The following is a 14,766-nucleotide window of genomic DNA, read 5'->3' as shown; positions in this document are numbered from 1 at the left end:
GCCAAGATGGGGGAGTGTCCACTCGAAGAGCCAGCATGGAGCATGAGCACACCGGGGCCTTCACGGGAGTTTGGTCTGTGGCTCATGAAGCCTGGTACAAAGTTGTGAGAAACTCAAACTAATTTTAATTTTAGACAAATATAACATGAGTTAATACAAAAATTAAGTTCTTAAATAATGATTTCATTTATTAACAGGTGGGGGAGGGGGTTAGGGTTAGTAAAATCTATCTGGTCTTATGGGAAAATGTAATTGCCCCCTAAACCTACACTAAGTGATTGTTCCAGTCAAGTGTTTATGATAACTGGCAATGAGTCTTTCACATGGCTGTGGAGGAATTTTGGTTAACTATCTTTTGCATAATTCTTTTTTGTAAGTCAGCCACATTACAGGGTTTTCAAACACCAACGACCTGTTTGAGGTCATGCCAAGCATCTCAATCTGACTTGAGTTAGGACTTCGACTAGGCCGCTCCAAAACCTTCATTTTGAGGCGGTTCAGATTATTGTCCTACTGCACAACCTTGGGATTCAGGACTTTTTTTCTTCAGGATTTTCTGGTGGAGAGCAGAAATCATGGTTCTGTCAATCACAGCAAGTTGTTTAGGTCCTGAAACAGCAAAGCAGCCCCAAACCATCACAAAACCGTTACCATGCTTGATTGTTGGTGTGTTAGTTTTGGTCACATGTAACAGGACATAAACTTTCCAGAAAGTTAAAGATTTGTCTCATCAGTCCACAGAATAATTTCTCTAAAGGTTAGTCTTATGTTCCTTCCTGGGAAGGTTCCCTGCTGCTCCACGAATTCTTCATTTGTGGATAATAGTTTTCGCTGTGGTTCTGTGGAGTCCCAAGTCCTTAGAAATTGCTTTGTAATTACTTTTTCACATAGGACCAAGTAGGTTTAAATAAGTTTCCCCCTTAATAAATAACCATTGAAAAACTGTATTTTGTATTTATTCTGGTTATCTTTTGCTAATATAAAAAATATGGGTTTTTTTTGTTATTGATCTGAGACATCTAAGTGTGAGAAGATCAAGCAAAAAAAGAAATTAGGAAGGGGACAAATAGGTTTTCATAGCACTGTACATTTTACTGTTACCCTTATAACTAAGCTATGTACACCCGGTACACATATGCAAGAGAGAATTAATTCCCCCTCTAACGATTTCTTGATTTCAGTGACAGACTGAATGGTAAAAACTGAGCGTGTGATCCAGCAAATGAAGTAACCCGTCTGACATGCACACGACATGAACATAATGCTGATACTGGATAGTGTATCGATATTAGTAGTACTTGCTGCTCAGTAATTGCAACGTTAAATACAAAATGGTTATTGTGCATGCACTGTTACATTTTTATGCCGTAAATATATATCTCCAGGTAAAACTGTCTGCCAAATTAATGTAATGTGCTAGTGGTTCTCATGCTATTATAAAGTACAGATTTTATAGTAGGTGTTAACAGTTTTTACAGTGTTTCACTGTGCAACAAAGGTTTTTTCAAATGCAAAGCAAGCATTATATTTATTTAGTTTGTGCAATATGTTCCCATATACCCTTCAACAAACATTACAAACTGCCAATAGCTGAAAATTCCCATGTTTATATTTTCGTTTGTGGTTGCACATAAAATTACCAATATAGCTAACTATATAGCTGTGATATTCATTAGTGGGAATGTGAACACAGCACTAGCCTGAGGGTGCTCAATAAAAGCTAGAGTGGATAAAAAATGCCCATTATTTGCTGAAAACAAAGATGAAAAAGTGGAATTAATTAAAGAAAAAAAAACATGTTCCAGTACTTCCAGTAAGTACATTATAAATTGCTTTGATGGCAGACACCATGCCGTTTCTGTTTAATTCATGAAAAAAAAAAACCGCTTTGAAAATCATCTGTAATTCATTCACTGGGGGGAAAAGAGGTAAAAATGTTTATGATTTTTCATCATTAAACTTTGTTTTTTCCATCCTTGGGCAGCCTGTACAGAGCATGTGAAAAAATATAAGTTTGCTTTCACTAATTGCTATATAAATACTGATTTAGTTGCAATGAAAGGAATGTGCACCCAAGTTTATTTTAATGTCAAGTTTATCTTGAATGCCAGTTAGATTGCTGAAGCACCACAATTAAATTAATGCATGCAGAATTTATTGGAAAGCCATCCAAGAGTTTTTGAGACATTTCAGTCAAAGTCAAGTGTATGGTGGTTTCACAGAAAAGACAAGTGAATTTTTACTGATATAAAGATTGATCTAAAACAAAGGAAAATGTTGCCATCATTCAACAGTTGATGAGTTCACTTTGGAGTGAAGTAATGGGCAGTAAGTAATCATGTGGCCAAGCTGTTGTTACTGGAGTTAATTATTTATTTATTTGTATATATAGGTGCATGTTTGTGAGAGTGCCCATATGGAAAATATATAAATCTTATAAAGTTTGTATCTGTCTTGTGTGAAACTTGTATGAAAAGCATACAAGAGTGAAAACAGATATAAGATCCCTTGAAAAATTATATAAATGAAACTTGTATGTTTTGGATACTTACTAAAACAATACATGAAAGTAATGAGAAAGTGGCCACTTTCACGAGTAAATCAAATAAGCCTTATATGATTCACTATATGAAGTAGGCCACATCTTATGCAAGTAAGTCTTTTATAAGTTTTTTTCTATTTCTTTTCCATATGGGTGAAAAAGAAGAAAGAAAAGCTGGTGGCCGAAATGGCTGAAAGTCAATTACACATCTCCCAGGCCACTGCCTGACCAAAGAGACTTTCAGCATTGCGTTTTGGGTCTTCGGTCTCTTTCCCTGGAGATGCATTAGTTGTCCAAACTGTGGCATTCACTCATTCTGGACAAAACTAACAGATATGTGCTTAGACTAACATGATGGAAGAGTTGATAATTACAATGGTGTCTTAAAATCAGCGTCTTGTACAGTGCTTTCAGAGATCTTTTGGGGGAGATAATGGTGCTGCATGTAGATGAGCTACAAAATGATGGAAATTAAATTTAAATGGCTCACGTTTTCCATTAACCATGCTCTAATTAAACTTTGATGGGATGCACTGGTTTCAACACAATGTGACCTGAAAGTTCTGTATACACTTGTATGCCCACTTTCCAATAAATGGATTAGGCACAGAGGCTTGTCATTTGTGGGGCTTCTAGGATCCTCTGTCTAGACCGAGGAACAAGTACACTGAATGCATGTTAGATTTATGTATTTATTTTAAATATACTGATTTTTTAAATATTCATTTAGCTTTCCAGGCTTTAATGAGATTATATAGAATGTCTATAAAAAAATGACATGCCACCATGTTTTCACCAGCTGGTTTGTGAGCTACCATTTTTGAAGCTTTGACCTGAGCAGTTACATATATACACAATCTAAATTTAAAACTGAGGGACATTAAACACTCATACGGTAGTGATTTGTCCAACATAAAGTAGAACTTCTTCAGTAAAACCTGACATTGGTGACAGAGCCCTCATCAGAAGTGTTAGAATGGCCAATAGTGGCTGAATTAAAGTAGCAGGCCTGAGGCAGAGATAAGGTGCAGTCAAACCAAGTATTGGTCTGCACCAGTAAAGAACACACAAAATAATAACGAAATAAAATAAAGCGATGCTGTGCACAGGTGGCACTTGTTTTCTGCAGCCTCTGATGTTAACTGGCAGCCTTTAATAGACTGCTACTAATTGAACCCCAAGCCATACCACTGTGTATTGTTACATGCTGAACTAAATCAATCAAATGGCCTAACCAAACTTGCCATGCTAATCTATATTTCAGTTCCTAGACCAGAACTTCACCAGTACAAGCTGGGAAGCTACCAACAAGAAAACACGTACAGAAAATCTCAATTTCAAACATAAAAAATTCCTTTGTGTGACTGTATTCTTTTTTACAAATAGTATCAAAGTCACCCATGTGTAAATACATGCTTTTTATCTAACTGATGAAACTTACATCAGCTAGATAAAACCCCTTCCTGCAGAGGGGTGGACTTCATTCTGCTCTTTGTTTGCCTTTCTTTATTACATGGAGAAAGGCAAACAAAGGGTTGTTTTGTCATATACTTCTGTGCAGTCAGAGTTCCATTTGCAACTTTAAACTAAAAGTAATTACAGTTCTTACAGGCATATTGTATATGGCTGTAAGACATATACAATATGCCATTACTACCAGACAAGACTTGTGATATAAAGTCTTGTCTGGTAGTAACTCTGCTAAGGTACTTTCTATAGACCCTCTAGCCAAGACTGTGGCAAAATTTGACTTAAGGCTTCTATATAGACTAGACTATATATTCTAAATTTCTATAATGATGATGACAGCAGTCAAGAAACCTCATGTGGACCAGGGATACCGGGTCTTACCCTGCAGCCAGTTCTGGGGCAGGGGCTTGTTTGAGAGTGTCCGATGCTTTGTTGACTGGGCAGAAGTTGAAGGTGGAGGCCTTGGTGGTTCAACTCCCCTGCTGCTTAAACTGGTTTTGGTGACATTGAACATCACTTCTCTGTTGGAGAAGGATCAAGTAGACAGCGGGGTCACCTCAATGCACATCATGAGTTTCCTGTAGAGGGGTGGACTTCATTCTGCTCTGGAGTACGCCATGGTTAAAGGTTCTGAGCAGGATGAGTATGCTTACATCCCACAAACACAGAGCAAACCCCTGTATGCTGAGGTTTTCCACAGTACAGGGTGGGCCATTTATATGGATACGCCATAATAAAATGGGAATGGCTGGTGATATTAAAGTCCTGTTTGTGGCACATTAGTATATGTGAGGGGGCAAACTCCTCAAGATGGGTGGTGACCATGGTGGCCATTTAGAAGTCGGCCATCTTGGATACAACTTTTGTTTTTTCAATAGGAAGAGGGCCATGTGACACTTCAAACATATTGGTAATGTCACAAGAAAAACAATGGTGTGCTTGGTTTCAACGTAACTTTGTTCTTTCATGAGTTATTTACAAGTTTCTGACCACTTATAAAATGTGTTCAATGTGCTGCCCATTGTGTTGGATTGTCAATGCAACCCTTTTCTCCCACTCTTCACACACTGATAGCAACACAGCAGGAGAAATGCCAGCACAGGCATCCAGTATCCGTAGTTTCAGGTGCTGCACATCTCGTATCTTCACACCATAGACAATTGCCTTCAGATGACCCCAAAGATAAAAGTCTAAGGGGGTCAGATCGGGAGACCTTGGGGGCCATTCAACTGGCCCACAATGACCAATCCACTTTCCAGGAAACTGTTCATCTAGGAATGCTCGGATCTGGCACCCATAATGTGGTGGTGCACCATCTTGCTGGAAAAACTCAGGGAACGTGCCAGCTTCAGTGCATGAAGAGGAAAACACATCATCATGTAGCAATTTCAAATATCCAGTGGCCTTGAGGTTTCCATTGATGAAGAATGGACCCACTATCATTGTACCCCATATACCACATCAAACCATCACTTTTGTTGTTCCAACAGTCTTGGAGGGATCCATCCAATGTGGGTTAGTATCAGACCAATAGCGGTGGTTTTGTTTGTTAACTTCACTATTCACATAAAAGTTTGCCTCATCACTGAACAAAATCTTCTGCGTGAACTGAGGGTCCTGTTCCAATTTTTGTTTTGCCCATTCTGCAAATTCTGTGCGCCGATCTGGGTCATCCTCGTTGAGATGCTGCAGTAGCTGGAGTTTGTAAGGGTGCCATTTGTGAGTAGCTAATATCTGCCGAAGGGATGTTCGACTAATGCCACTCTCCAGTGACATGTGGCGAGTGCTACGCTGTGGGCTCTTGCTGAATGAAGCTAGGACAATCACTGATGTTTCTTCATTGGTGACAGTTTTCTAGCGTCCACATTTTGGCAAATCCAACACTGAATCAGTTTCACGAAACTTAGCAAGCAGTTTGCTGACTGTAGCATGGGAGATGGGTGATCTCGTAGGAAATCTGCTGCAATGACCCGGTTACTGCGTTCACCAGATATCAACACAATTTCGATCCGCTCCTCACGTGTTAACCTCTTCAACATGTCAATGGCTGTGAACAAAGAGAAACTTCTAAATAACTCATGATAGCATAAATTTACGTTGAAACCAAGCACACCATTGTTTTTCTTGTGACATTACCAATAGGTTTGATCTGTCACATGGCCCTCTTCCTATTGAAAAAACAAAAGTTGTATCCAAAATGGCCGACTTCTAAATGGCCACCATGGTCACCACCCATCTTGAGGAGTTTGCCCCCTCACATATACTAATGTGCCACAAACAGGACTTTAATATCACCAGCCATTCCCATTTTATTATGGTGTATCCATATAAATGGCCCACCCTGTAGATGGAAAAGTTTTTTCCTTGTGCCTTCAAGTCAGAAAACAGTTCATCACTGTTGTTAGTGCTTGTTTCTATGAACAACAGGTCAGTTGGATACTCAGATGGAGTCCACTGGGGAGCTGGACAGTGCACCAGAAGGGACGCCATTGTTCTACTGGGGGACAACAATTTTGTGACAATACTAGTGTAACCTAGAGGGGGTATGACTGGTAGGAATGGGCTCCTTGATAAGAAACTGGAAGCGTTCATATGTGCACTTGGCTGCAGGTTAATAACAGATTTTGCCATTTTTATCATCAGAACTGTGATCACATGTCTTGAAAACTTGAGGTGAAGAGAGGAGCTGAGCTGTCAACTGATGAGAAGTATCAGGTGGTGGGGAAACTGGAATATTCCTTGTGTGCCAAAATATGTAGTGAGGGTATGCTGGGATCATCTTGAAGAGGCCCTGGTCAAGAGATCTTTAGCTCATATATCCAGTAGTGCTTTGACAGCATACTGAGAGGGAAGCTGTCAACACTGAGTCCAAGTGGACAATGTTCCATACCTACTTTGCTGTAGTGGTGGAAAATAGAGATAACCCACGTAAACATGTGGAGAACATCCAAACTTAGGTGGCATCGCACTGAGGAACCTTCTTGCTGGGAGGCAACAGTGCTAACCACTACATCACCATGATGCTCTGCACTGGCACTGAATTGTGAAACATTTAATGCTGTGAGGAGGCATAAATAGTATATTGATATCAATCTGGTTTGGTTTCAAAGTAAAAATCTCATAACTCCAACATGAACGATGGATTTGAAAACTGAGCCCCATTCCATTTTACATTTAGTCAGGAATATCCTTTCCACTCTAGTTTGTCATACATTTGTGGTGCATTCCATTTACTTTGGAAGTTGGCTGCCAGAGCTGGGAATAATGTCACCCTAGAGTTGACCATGTTCCAGTAGTAGTAGTAAGAAAAGCAAGAAAAATTGGATTTATTTTGGTCTTTAACCAGGTACCATTCCTCTATCAATATCAATACAATGCAATGTCTGTTTTTTCTGCAGTAACTTCATAGAGCCTGGTCAGTGCCCTGTGCATGCTTGGTTTGGGAAATCAGCTATGCAGGTCAAAGAAACCTTTTTCCATGCTAGCAGTAAAAATGTTAATTTCTGACTGGTAAGTATGTTAACATACAATTCTTAAACACTGTTATTCTTTTGGACTATTTTGGCCTTAAATGTCATTTTGGCTAATTGCAGATTTTGACACTCAGATTTCAATCTTAGCTACTGCACTTATAATATACTAGCTAAAGTAACTGTAATTTAAATTCATGACGTAATCATAGCTGTAACACACACTTTTAAATGATGTAGCATTAAGTGTATTTATTGCCATATTGAGGTAAGATAGGTAAGATAATTTGTTCTGGGCAGTGTTTCACAATTATCTAAGGTATTGCATCACATAGGCAAATACTTTGTTATATTCAGAAGTCACAGTAGTAACCAAAGCCACAGTTACAGCTAAAACTGCAACTGTTGTTGGAGCAGCAAGTTGTGTTTTTGTGCCAGTTGCTCAGCAAGCTATAAGTTAATAATAAGTGCTGACAGAGTGACAAGAAGTGTCCCTTTTGAGACTTTTTCCATTTGCAAGCCACAAATAGTGTATTCTTTGCAACCATTGGCACCTGTAGCTGAATTACTGGCAGACATCCATTAACTGAATGGCCAAAACAGATATCATATGCTATAGCTGCAAATTTCCCAAACTGTGCATCAAAAGAAAAGTTGACATCTTGTCTATAGCTTTTATATCAGTTTATCTTTCATTAAGTTAATGTTGTGTAAGACTTACCTTCCCTTAAGATACTTAATTCCAATATTTAATTCCCAATAAGATATTTTATCTCTGTCTTTATATTTGCTTATTGTCTCTCTATATCAGTCAGAATTTTATTTAATTCAGCTAAAATAACATGTGAGGAACTAACAACAAAGGCTCAGTATCCTGATATGCCAGCAACTCTTTTATTATCTTCACTTCATCGGTCTCTTGTCTGCTCCACTCTGTGTGTGCATTTTTATCAGATTGTATTTTTTATTATTTAAATCAAGCCTGATGTCGTCCACAAATAAGAATGATCTGCTGTCTTTTGCTCACAGTAAACAATATAGCTTATAATTTTTCCAGTGGTATTGGATTGATACTTACTACTGGCTTATAGCCAAAGACAAGGTGACTGTATCGATATCTGGACTAAAATGTTGGATCCATGCTTCCCTGATAGTGGGATTTAGTGCATCACAGTGTATTTTGTATTTTGAGGGTACCAGTAACATGTTCCTTTTTAATAGGTCACAAAAGAGCAGGTGTCGGGATCAAATATGAGATGAAGTTAATCAGATCTGTGACTACCATAGACATACTGTATATACTGGATCTGGCTAAGTGTGAGCAAAATCCTTTCTGTGTTTTTATATGAATATCTGAACAGGACCTCGCATATAATGATGTGAAGGAAACAATTAAGGAATCATCAGAAATATTATTATTTGCGTAACTAATTTCATTACAATCTGTGAAAGATGCAACACGTACATGTCACACAGAGCATCAGATTTTTTATGGTACTCTATATAATAAGAGGTTTACCAAGGACATAAGATATTTAGCTTGATACACTGGTTTAATGTTACTCAGAAAAATTAGAGGGAATTAAAGCTGACCACTGCTGTTTGTTGTTAAAGACAATTGTAGGGGTAATTCCTGGATTATCTAAATGTGATGGCACAATCCACACTAAAACCAGTTGTATGGGGCCAATAGTTAATAATACAATTAATCAGAAATAAATACTGTGCTGAAAATTATCTTAGATAACATTGGCCAGAATTTTTGAGCATTTAGTCAGTGGCTTGTGCTGTATATAGAGGGAATTATGTGCGACGTTTTACTGCATAAGTCTAAAGATAATTGTGTATTTGAAAAACAAAACAAAAAACTCCTTCATGCTGACTGAAGATCCATGTAGATTCAGTTCTTATTCAAAAGTAGCAATTCTACAGTGTAATAATAATCTTCTAGAAAGTTTCCACTTAACAAAATCATAAATACAATAGTATAAGCGTTGAAAATGTTGAAAATATAGGCATTTACAGTAAAGACACTCATTATGCAGAACAGCTATATAGAAATCATTTATATGATATTATTCAGTCATCTACTAATACATTACATAAACATTAATGCCCCTATGTTCCACTTTTATGTTCAAACTGGAGCAATTTTGTATTACTTCATGCCTTTTTGTGTTTAATCTTTAGTAACATTGCATCAGTTATATACAGCAAAAAAAAACAACAACTATAAGTAACAATTTTTACAGCAAAGTAAAGTGGAGTATCAGAATATTTATACACTTAAAAATGGAAAAACGTTCACTGATTCAGTGGCTTTGGGATGGAGGGAGCACTCTATATTCCTAGAAGTGTGGGCTGGGTGGGGGTGAAAGGGCACCCCCAGCTCCTTTTAAGACACGCCCCTGGAGAAAGCTATCAATTTACAGACGTTTAATGACTACATGTATATGACACTAGAACCACTGTGGGTAAAGTATCTCCCCAAATACACTTTCTCTGGTGCTGACTCTTCATTGTTGTGTTACTAACCCCGTCTGTTTGAGGTTTTTATCTTCCATTTACTGTTTCTGTGGCACTCTTTAAAATTGTAGCCAATTCATTTAAATTTCTGCTTTGTATTCCTGCCTCTAAGTAAGTACAAACTGACGGGTCACTCTGTAATCAACTCAAAAAAAGAAAATAATACAGTGTATTTTATACATTCACGCAGAATGTTTGTAGAATACGCGCGTCCTCTTTCACTTTTTATTTCGGCTTTAACGTGCTCGGGTTCCAGCGGAGAAGTTATCAGCGCAGAGAGCAATTTTCCCATGCAAAAAAGCCCAAAAATTAAGTGTACACTTTTTTTTTTATTATCGTCGTGTATAGATGTTCCAATGATGGAACTATACCGCCAGTCAAAATATTCATGCACTCAGGACGTTTTTTTTTTGTGTTTTTTAAAATATTTTTTGCATCCCCGGAGACTTTCAATATATCTTGTTGCTTCATGTTTGGTCACTCCAAAAAGTACGTTTTGGAGAAGCATACTTATTTGAGTATTGCAGCAGAAACAAGTCTACAACACGCTGTCTATACTGAAAACACTGTTGGTCTGCTAAAAGGAATATTTATAATCTGACTCCGGTCAAATAGACCTGAAACTAGTCTAGATTAGCTAGGGAACCAATATTGGTACCAAGGCAGCAATTTCAGTGAGTGGAAATTCCGTTGTGTGCTACTTAAAACACTGGGACACTTTCCCACAGAACATTACAAAAACAGGGGGGCAGTGTAAATCTCAGTGAGGCTAAGATGGAACAAATTTGAAAATCGTGGAAATGATGTTAACTCTGTATTTACTCTTAGAACCATATTTTGAACAGTATTTAATATCATTTTTAATACAGCATTTTGTGAACTGCTTTGGGACTCCTGACAACAATATAACCATTTTAGGTCGCAAACAATTTTAATCCATTGTAATTGTATCTTAACCTGTCTATTTCTTGGTCTTTACGTTGACCTTGCCCCACCTTAACCCAGCTCCTTTACCCAGATAAACAAATAAATAAATAAGTGATGAATTTGTGACTAATTTGATGAGATGTAATGCTTTTTCAGTACCGGGAAAAAGGGTTTAAAATAAAACGCTGAATTTCTTTTCCTAATAAATCGTGTTTTCCACACATGGTTTTTAAAAATGCAACACTACAGGCTTAACAGACCTTTCAGAAAAAAAGAGTGGCAATTTGGAGTACCACCTTAACTAGAACCAGAGTGAAGAACCACTGAAAGAATCACTCTAAAACCTATAAAAGCAATTTCCAAAAATAATTGAGAACATGTTTCAATACATATGCATGAAAAGGGGATTTTCCATACGACCGACTCACATGTTCATGTAATTGATTGAGGGGATGACCCGCTATATTAAATGTTATTTGAGAACCATCAAAACGCGCAAAATTGCAAATTACCCAGCTTGTATCTGAATTAATACCCCATTCATCATCATTATGAGTTGATAAGTTAATTTAACCATTTCATTCTGTCTTAATGAGCTATAGTTGAATTAATGCCATGTAATATATGAAAGTAACATTTGAACAGAGGCAATGATTTGAGACAAACAGAGCAGAGACTACTTTAGAAGCATAATGGTGGCATAAATCTCATCAGGCTCCCGTTTGTGGTGTGCGTTTAATCCAAGAGTTTGGAGAAATATGTTAGCTAAATATGAAAACGTCTACCTCAAAGATGCTTTTTGGTTGTTGCTGTCTTGATAGGTTTCGCCACCATTTTAAATAATAGCTGGGAAGTCACTTTTACTGTATCATATATGTTTTATATACGCTCAGCTGGAGTGCACGCTACAATGGACTCGGGTTTATGCTTTTAAACCTACAATAGTAACAAAATAGCTGTTTTAGTTCCCAGTTGGCTCACTGAAGACCCAGCTGAGCTGCCAGTCCGTTATGTGGCGTTGAACGACTATTTGACCACAGGGCCGTGTGTTGTCTTCTAGTTCCACCTTAAATGCGTTTTGGCCCCGCTTGCTCCCTGTAGTTTAGGTTTTTTGTCCTCCCGCAGCAGCTGTCACCCTGCATTACTCGCAGTCAGCTAAATGAAACATTATTCTAAACATATGCATCGTAATCAGTCCGGTCACACTTACAAGAACACGCGTTAATAAGGCAATCAATCACTCTGGAACAAGCAAGTTGTTCTGTAACAGCTCATAAACAGTGTGTAATGAAGAATTGGAGGTTAGCATGACACGGCGCTGATCAGATAATCAATGTCAAAGATGCGATGAATGTCAGTAAATGTAGTTTTCATGTCGTTTCTATAAAATCCTCAATTTACAACAAGCAGTTCAATTACCCTGAAAATACAGTCAATTAAATAGGGGTGATTGGACAGTAGCTGCAGGATCATCGATCTTTGCATTTCTATTTCGCTGGTGGACATTTTAATTTGGTTTTTCTATTAGCACTGAAATAAAGAAAATATAAAATATATTAAACAACCCAAAAGATTTATTTTCTTGTCAAAAACCATTCAGTGAAGGTGACAGACAGTCCTCTGCATTATGATGAATTCTCTTTTTCTGTCTTGCACATTGGATACAAAACTAATCGTGTTATTGTGGACAGTGTTTTTCTGGCCTCTGTCTTTTCCTTTTTACACCTCCATCTATCTCAGTGCCTTTGTTGCATGGGTTGCAGCCCTCTCTTTAGTAAAGAGCAAGTAAACCTGGTGATATATCACGCCCATATTTGCTCCCCTAATCCTATTTCTTTAATGGGGACGTTCAAAAAAGCAACTTATCTTGAAGTCCCCTGGGGGCATTCTGGTGTAGGCTATATTTAACCAAGTGCAATTAACGACAGTATCAGCTTGTATCATTTAGAGGTAATGTAAAAATAATGGTAAATTATAGGGCCGGAATGACCCGTGATGGCAGGCCTCATATTCCCTGTAGCTTTCCACGTATTTTTAATTAATGTTAGACTGGGTATAGATATGGTGCAGCGGCACTTAAATAAGCCTGTGCCTTCAATGTCGCTATAAGCATACGCAGAAAAAAATGTTTACATTATTTTAAGCAGTTAAATTCAAAATTAATCATAATAATTTGTAGCATCCAGGGTTACAATTATTTTTTAAAAATGTGTCATTCATGTGAAGAAACGGAAATGTGTAAAGACTTTTTTTAATTTACTTTCCAAGAACAAACACGATCAATAAATAACATAATTTACATTTCATATTGCACATTTTTTTCAAGTTAAAATATTTAAATTCATACAGTCATTGATATTTTAAATACAGAGATATAGAGTTATAACAGAGACCATGGGGACAAAGGCCAGTAGATTTTTCCATTTAATTTCAGTGCCCGTTTATCAGCCCTTCCAAGCCTCTTTTGAGTGGATCATAAGAATTTTTCTCCATCTCTATAGTAAATGTATAAATTTGCACGAAAAAACAAACAAACAAACCCCCAAAACAGGTCATGAGTTTGGACCATTGGTGAATTTACAAGCCAGTTTGTTGGCTATGGGATCCAGTGTTTTAACATTTAAAAAGAAACATTCAACAAGTCACAAAATAAATTAAAAAAAAGTTTTAAAAATAGCCTACCATCCACATTTCGTGGTACATTTTTCCGGATCAATATTTCAGTTTTAAGCTATCAGTAGGACTATTTGGAAAATATTTAACGATTTACAGTTCACATGTTTTATAATTAACATATTGGTGATGTCCCAACAGGAACAACTAAAATGCACATAGCCATTTTACAGGCGCAGACAGATTGTAAAGCCAGGCTATTTTATCTGAACTCTCGCCTTGCTCCGTCCCGTCATTGTGGGTGAAGAGGTCCTATAGGGATTAGATAGCCCACGTATGAAAATACTGGATTGATATAATGAGGTGCAGCAATGCAAATAAAAGAGACTGATATATCGAGGTATCTGCCATTATCAGAAAAAATCAAAGGGTCCTGGAAAGCTACTTTGTGTGTAATATTTTATAACCGTCCATGTGTCAGATACAGCATCCTCATACAGTGCGTTCTGTGTGCCAGGACTGTCGCTTTGTTCCAGGTCTTTTGTATGTCTAATGACTTCCCTCCGCGGGTTGTTAGCACTTGACAGCGGGTCTCAAAACGAGGAACTTTCTTACAGTCATGTATTCAAAGGAGCTCCATCTAGGTACATGATTGGCAATTTTTGTCATGATCCTCTCATTATTAACATAAAACTTGACGCGAAAGACGCGGTGCAAAATTATATGCACCTTCTAGCTGATTAGAGGTGTCCCTATAGAGCCGAGGCTGGGTGTTGGAGAAGCTATTGCTGCCAAAATCTCAGTCTATTAGACCTATAGTGAAGAAAGATATGCTGCTGGGCAGAAAAGTAGACCGTCTGCTATATCTAAATTTAGATAAGCATGATTAGTTCACATTTTTATCCGAAAACTAAAGGAGCCGAGATAGCCAAGGCTGGGTTTGTCACACAGAGTATTGGACATTTAAGTTGAAGTTTATGTTTTCATTTGGGGAAAAAATATAAATATGATACATTTATTGAGGCAGTGGGACATTATTAAATAAAAAAGCTAAAATGTTTTTTTCTCCCCTCAAATGTGTAAATTAATCCAGTAGCTCCCGTAAAAATAGTTCAACACACGACCATAAGCCTTTAAAAAAGTTATTAGCTGCAAAATTTTCAGAGTTTTGGGTATCAGTGTTTGTTTTAATAAAAACAGTCTCTTCCAGTTGAATCA

The sequence above is a fragment of the Diplotaxodon limnothrissa genome, linkage group LG16 (assembly GCF_057381915.1).
Source record: "Diplotaxodon limnothrissa isolate DT_005_m linkage group LG16, D_limnothrissa_male_GT1.1, whole genome shotgun sequence".
Taxonomy (NCBI): domain Eukaryota; kingdom Metazoa; phylum Chordata; class Actinopteri; order Cichliformes; family Cichlidae; genus Diplotaxodon; species Diplotaxodon limnothrissa.
Note: the sequence above shows the minus strand (reverse complement) of the source record.